The following is a 7,296-nucleotide window of genomic DNA, read 5'->3' as shown; positions in this document are numbered from 1 at the left end:
AGGGGGAGGGAGAGGGAGAGATTTGCTGTTCCACTTAGCTTCCTTGGTTGCTTCTTATATGTGCCCTACCTGGGGATTGAACCTGCAACATTGGCATATTAGGATGACACTCTAACCAACTAAGCTACCTGGCCAGGGTGAGAAAACATACTTTTTTAGTTTATTATTTAAACATTTAAACAATTTTTTTTAAAAGAGAGAAATGAAGGGAGAGGTAGAAACATCAATGATGAGAGAATCATGGATCAGCTGCCTCCTGCTACCCCACACTGGGGATCGAACCTGCAACCCAGGCATGTGCCTTGACTGGGCATCGAACCGTGACCCTGTGGTTCATAGGTCGACGCTCAACCCCCGGCCAGGCAAGAAACATACATTTTAAACCTGCAACTCTGATTAAGGCTCACAATAAGGCATGTGCAAGGGATACGGGACGTCTTCGTCCATTCAGGCCGCTGTAACAAAACACCACCGACTGCTCATCAACAACAGAAATGCCTTTCTCCCAGCTCTGGAGGCTGAAACCCAAGACCAACTGCAGGCTCAACCAACCCCTTGCCTGGGGCCAGGAGCATGTGGAAGGCAACCAATCCATGTGTCGTCCACCCCCCCGCCCTCCATTCTAAGAATCAATGGAAAAAATATTTAACAAAAGTAAAAAATAAGAATAAACCTGGGCCCGAGTCTCGGCAGTCTCCAGGACTGTGGGTGGGGTGTCTCCCTGTCGCTCTGCACTCTGACCTGCACAGCATTCCTGGAGGTGGCTGGCTGGCTAACGGAGCCTACCACCTCCTTTTCCTTTTCCAAGACTTCGAAAGACCAGTAACCAACGGCGCTAGTTCCACTTCCCTCACCATTAACACCAACCGACTTCAAATTCCATGCAGTTCCCATCCTGCTCTTTGCCTTGTTTGCATTGGGCAAATGGTTTTCAGGCCACCTCTCCTCCCCCAGCTGTTTTCTTCACGTGTAAGGAGATGAGACAGTACAGCTGATGCCGTTCCCCTGCTGTTCCCACAGCTTCTGAAGAGTTGGGTCTTTGGAGCCGATGGGCTTTTGCAGCGGTTACGTGAGGAGCCACAGGAAGAAAAGGACCGGAAGTGTGTGATGGTGGAGGGTGGCATGCTAGGCCCTCTCTACTCTGCGAGGACCACCCTCACACCGCTTGGAAGAAATGATGGCTGACCAGTGGCACGCGCCCCCTACATCTGTGGAATGTTCTGTTTTTCAACGAGGAGTGGTGTCTGCCCACCCAGATGATAACCACAGGAGCGAGGGCCTCATCGATTCCAGGCCTTGGCAGGATGAGCTTTTTTAAGATAAGAGAACTCACAGATGAAGCCCTGGAGAGTGACATCATTTCATCCTCAGAGCACCGCACATGTTCTCACGGAGGAAGCAGCGGAGAGCAGCGGAAGCAGGGATTCTGGATTCAGTTAACATTCCTCCGCTGTGAATGAGCCATGCAACATTGTAAGTCACAAACCTATCTGGTTTTTTATTTCTCTCCTTTGTAAATGAGGATGCAGTGAGATGCTGTAAACTCGTACATTACTATTCAAATTATCTTCTTTTTATAACATCGATTGGGGCACTGGAGAGAATAGTGACGGGGGGCCGGGGGGAGCCCCACCAGCCAGGTTTGTTCACCTTCTCCAAAGGAGCGAGAATGAAGGAGCCAGGGGGTGGAAACTAACATGTTAGGGGCACTTCTCTTTGCCTCTTACATTTACCGCTGATAACAAGGCTCCTTACTGCATAGTCACAGGAACATAGGAAAAAAGTGGAAAATCGAGACTTCAGTCAGATGGACCTGGAGTAACCACTGCCTGAGACACGGGCTATTGGGCAGGGAAATTGCCCGGCCTCCCCAAGCCTGTGTCCTTAGCTACATAACAGGAATAGCCCGTTAGGGTAATTGTGAAGGTTTCCTGCGAGAGCTCATGAAAAAGGGCCTAATAGTGTGTGGGCATGGTGGCTGCTCAGTAAGTGCAAGTTCCATTCTCTCCTTCATAGAGAGGAATTGCTGCATTTATGAATATAACTTTGTTAGCCATTGATTAAGAAGCATCGAAACCCATGAATGGAATTACACATGGAAGAGAAAATTCAAGTAAAAACCTCCATAGAACTTTTCGCTCTGTGATAATTATCTTGGAGAGGTAATATGCTAATTAGGGTATAAGGAAACAGAAGCTAAAATTCTGAGTGATTTTGAAAACTGTGTTATACAATAAAATGTGCATGAAGTCACATGGCTTCCAATTCATTCCACTCCGTCTTACTGACTCTCACCATTTGGTAGCACTTAAGTGCATAAAAACCTTAAGGATATGGTTCGCCATTAAAGGGGAAATACACAAGCAAACAAAGCACCCTTGGCCTTCTTCCTTCCCGTCTTTAAACGACCCCCATTTGACTCCAGAACAACAATCCGAAGAGCAGCACCGTTTAGCTGAAATTTCAGCTTACGTGCTTCTACAGCTTCTCAGCTGAGCTGTCATTTGTAAGCCTTTTAAAAATTAATTATTAAAACCATCTCCATTAGTCTTTATGGGGGGCCTTCATGGAACCATTTTTCTTTTGCTGTTTAACAAGTGAAAGCCACCAGCATTAGCTATAAATACGCACACCAGATTTGGGAGAGGGCGTAGGACTCATGCCGGGCTGCTCCCTAGGGCTCGCCTGCATTCTGGGAAACCGCATCAGGTCCCTCTGAACCGAAGGCACACTCCCAACCAGCGGCCACAGGACCAGTTCTCCTCTTGGTCAGTTCCTTCCACTCGCCTTCTTGGTGACACTGATTCACTTGGCCCGGTGTAAAGTTACTCCTTTCTGTCCATCTTTCTGTTGTCCGTCCATCTAGCCATCACACGTCATTTTTACTATCAACTCTGTGCCTCACGCTGGAGGAAGGACATTAAAGAGGATGCGCCTGCCCTCAGAAAGAACACAACTGCGGCGGGGGAGCACCGGACAAGTAAATGAACTACTGTGACGTAGCAACTGCTATGACAGAGAAATGAAATGAACGGCCTGGAAGCCCGACCAGGGCATTAGGGGAGATTTATAGGAAAAGAGCACAATGCAATGCCGTTGAAATCAAAGGTCAGGAGGAGCTTCCCTAATAGAAGGATGGCAAAGGCACAGGACTGCCAACAGAACTTTCTGGAGATAATCTTTGTTAGGAATGGCCAGATTGGCCTTCAGATGGTGCATCACACACTACCAGACAAAACTGGGGACGCAGCTGAGCAGGGAGGCTACTCAGGTGTGCCCTGCACATTGGGCTTTAGTAAAAGATTTCTTTTTAAAGAGTAAGTTCCACTGTAGATGATGAAGTGACTATCTAAGTGGAGGAGTTAGTGCCTCATCCTCAGATTGAGTGATAGACTGCTGTTGTTGCCTCATTCCCTGCAGGACAGTGCGTCTCAACAGTCTAGGCCAGTGGTCGACAAACTGCAGCTCTTTGGCCCCTTGAGCGTGGCTCTTTCACAAAATACCACGTGGGGGTGCACATGTACAGTGTGATTGAAACTTCGTGGCCCATGCGCAGAAGTTGGTATTTTGTGGACCAACTGGTCATCATGCCGACCACTGGTCTAGGCCATAAAAAACCTGGGATTGCTTTAACAATCCTAACCACAAGGAACAAATCTGACAAAACCGGCCGGGGAAACGTGGGTTAAATGTTGCAAGCGCTGCTGTGCAAGCCAATGCTGCAATGTGGGATGCCCTGAGGTGCAGGGACAAACTGATCTGGTAGGGCCATGCCCTCCTGACATGGTGACCAGCAGAGAATGGGCAGGTAGGGAAAGCTACACTTTTATCTACCTTGTTAGTAAAAACATGAACATTCAAGTTACAACATGCACGGTGCCTGACGTACAAAATGAGGCTCCCCTGGCTCCAGTTACCGCGGTTATTAGGAAAGTCTGGCTACAAGGACATGATTTAGTTCTCTTTAAAAATCATTGCCAATAGAAATAAAATACATAAATACCTGTTTTATAAGCCTTTAAAGTTGGGGGGAAGCCTTTAAAGCGGTATTAGAGCATGTCATGATGAACTCCCTAGTACAATCTTTGCTGTAGTAACGGTGTCTGTGCTGCCTTGAAATGACACTTGTCACAACTCACACCAGCGGTTCTCAACCTGTGGGTCGCAACCCCTTTGGGAGTCGAATGACCCTTTCACAGGGGTCACCTAAGACCATCAGAAAACACATATATAATTACATATTGTTTTTGTGATCAATCACTATGCTTTAATTATGTTCAATTTGTAACAATGAAAATACATCCTGCATATCAGATATTTACATTACGATTCATAACAGTAGCAAAATTACAGTTATGAAGTAGCAATGAAAATAATTTTATGGTTGGGGGTCACCACAACATGAGGAACTGTATTCAAGGGTCTCGGCATTAGGAAGGTTGAGAACCACTGACTTACACCAACCTTTATCTTTTTCAAAGTCTTTTTGTATCGATTACTTTATACCCACAACCCTAAAGGCAGGACAACTGTGGTGACCGAGGCTCAATATATTGACACAAATGCACATAATCAGTGAACTGTGTGAAGGGACAAGGCAGAACCCAGGTCTGCCGAACCTTGTCCTAGGGTTTCCAAACACCGACCCCTCACTGCACTTTAACACCTACTTCAAAAAGGATTTAAAAACTCAGTTGCTATCCACACAACATTTAACAGTTCTCGGATGTGGTGTGTTTTGATTTTATATCATAGGCTTTATCCTGGCCTGTTGGCCTTGTTCTTGAGTTCCCATCATTCCCAGGTACTCCCCCACTCCTCACCCGTCCTGGGCCAGTGACTGAAGCAGCCCAGCTAGTGAGTGTTCTCTCCAAGACACACTCTGATGAGCAAGGCAGGGAGCCAGTCCCCTTGCCAACACTCCCTCGTCCTCACCTACCAAATCCCAGCTCTCCACAGGGCCTCCTGCAGGTCCTGCCTATGTCAGAGCCTCTCCTCCCGGGGCCAACCCACACTAGTGCCTTCCTTCACTCATCTCCTACATTATTTCTCTTTACACTTTTAACTCTCAGATCCTGGCTCTCTTGTATTGTCAGTTGTTTTGTGAAGCATATGTTTTGAAGCTAGAAATAGCAGGTTCAAATGCTAGCTCTGGACCCACTAGGTTTTTAGTTATTAACTGACCGGAGCCTCGGTTTCCATTGAGTAACAAAGATAATACCTCGTCAGGCAATGTGAACACAATTAATACAGTAAGTACTTGGCTTCCCTTCACCTAACACATAGTAGCTACTCAATAAATGTTGAATTAAACAAAGGGGAGGAGGGGCAAAAACTGTCTTATTCTTCTCATCTCTCCTTTAACCTGATACGGACTACAACGAAAAAACTAGATGGATGGCCTACCTCTCTTTCTTTATAGCTGGCACAACTCGCCTTTGGTCTCAGGAAACCAGAGTACATGGTATTTTCCCTCCATAATTCTATTTAGCCCACGTGAGTGTCATCACAGTTGGGAGCGTGATAGTAATACTTTAAATAAAACTCATTTACATAGTATTTTAACATTTATAAAGACCTTTTTTTTAAAGTTTATTATCTCATTTTACTCTCCCAGTGACTCCCGGAATATAGGTAGGAAAGGTGTCATTACATTTATATACTAGAACTATGAATTCAGTGTGGTTAAAGTAGTGCCACTTTTACCCTAATTGTTTACAAATCATCTAAAAAACCACTTTAATTACTTAAGACCCCAATAGTACTTACATTTCAACACCTTTCACATCTCCTAGATATGAGTGGAAACTAAACTTGGTATGGTCTCTATGTCTGCTACAAAGAGCGGATGATCTTCCTGAATATAAATTCAGTGTATTGCTTCCCTCGCACACCCGCAGGGAAGCGAGTATCCCAGCACCAAGGGCATTAACCCTGAGAAGCACTGCTTTTCTGTGTGTAAACAGATCGCTGTATGAATTCTCAGGAAGTCTCCCTTCCTTTCTGACTAGCCCAATCTCTCCATGGCCTTCAATTTATAGATTCACAAAACTGAAAGGTAACTTGACAGGTTTAAGCACAGCCATGGTTCTGAGCTTCCACAGCTGGGGAGAGCGACCTCCCGGCACTAACATGCTGCCTAGCGGGGCCTCTCAATACCCAGGACCCGCACGGCCTTGGGCAGGTCACCAATCAAGGCCAGTTTCTGAACTCAGAACACGAGGAGTTTGAAGCAGCTGAGGCCTTTAGCACCATCATTTTATAATTCTGAGCTGGCTGATTTAAGGAAATAAATGAAAAACATTAGTAAAATAAAACCGCATTTTCATTTATTTTACAAGGTCTGATTTCCTCCCCTACCCAAAACTCTTTTTGAGAATGACAGTGTGACAAATAGTCTTACCATCCATTCCATCTTCCCCCTCCACCCACACCCCCAACCCCAAGTCACCACTCTCCTGAGGTGTGGGGATATCCTCTTGATGGGATCTTTTTTTATGTTTCACACATGCATTTACACACAACAGCTTAAGTCACATAAGCAGTATTATCCTTCTGTTACTTTTTGCACTTAAAACAGTTTGAGATTTAGCTATATGGATACGCATCCATTTTAACTGCTATGATATCAATGTATGAAATTACAAAGGTGATTTATCTGCTACATTTCTGCATTAGTTGGCAAACTTTTTCTGTAAAGAGCCAGATAGCAAATAATTTGGGCTTCGCAGGACACCTAAGGGTCTCTATTGCACACTTTTAAATATAACCATTTAACCCCTAGAGTGCCGGGGAGTGCGATCGCGCTCCTCCTGTCTTTCGCCAAAAGTGCCAGGAGCGCGATTGTGCTCCTCCTGCAGTGTCACTATTAGATGCTAGTAGTTCACTCTTTATGTGGGAAAAAAAAAATTAAAAACCCTAACTCAAAATGCCTTGGCAATTTTAGCATAGTTCCTAGGATATTGGTTGGCACTCAAAGGGTTAAACATGTGTTGGGGTCCCCAAGACCACCCTCCGATTCAGTGACTCACAGGACTCAGAAAAATGGTTACAATCTAATCTAATAAAAGAGAAACATGGTAATTAGCGTACGACCGCTACCCTTCCCATTGGCTAATCAGGGCGATATGCAAATTAACTGCCAGCCAAGTTGGCGGCCGGCAGCCAGGCAGCTGGAAGCGAACATGAGGCTTGCTTGCTTCAGTGAAGGAGGACTCCAACGTCCCCCGCCTGCCTTGCCGGCCTCTGAGCTGGCAGTTTGAAACATTGTAACAAATATAGAAGCTAAACAAAACC

The 7,296-nt window shown here is 45.6% G+C and overlaps 1 long non-coding RNA gene across 2 annotated transcripts in view; it reads right to left on the bottom strand.

Annotated features, from left to right (window-relative positions):
• LOC106724733 overlaps positions 1-7,296 on the bottom strand; it is a 50,221-nt gene that overhangs the window by 3,490 nt on the left and 39,435 nt on the right. The window contains exon 4 of one of the 2 annotated variants that reach the window (XR_001360572.1): positions 307-1,450. The exons of the other annotated variant lie outside the window; for it this stretch is intronic. This is a non-coding gene — a long non-coding RNA (uncharacterized LOC106724733). Of the gene's footprint in view, positions 1-306; positions 1,451-7,296 lie in introns of those variants that run through there. 2 annotated transcript variants of the gene reach the window in all.

This window comes from Myotis brandtii, unplaced genomic scaffold, assembly GCF_000412655.1.
Source record: "Myotis brandtii unplaced genomic scaffold, ASM41265v1 scaffold1214, whole genome shotgun sequence".
Classification (NCBI taxonomy): Eukaryota; Metazoa; Chordata; class Mammalia; order Chiroptera; family Vespertilionidae; genus Myotis; species Myotis brandtii.
The sequence above is the reverse complement of the archived record's forward strand: the minus strand, read 5'-3'. Positions and strand labels throughout refer to the sequence as shown.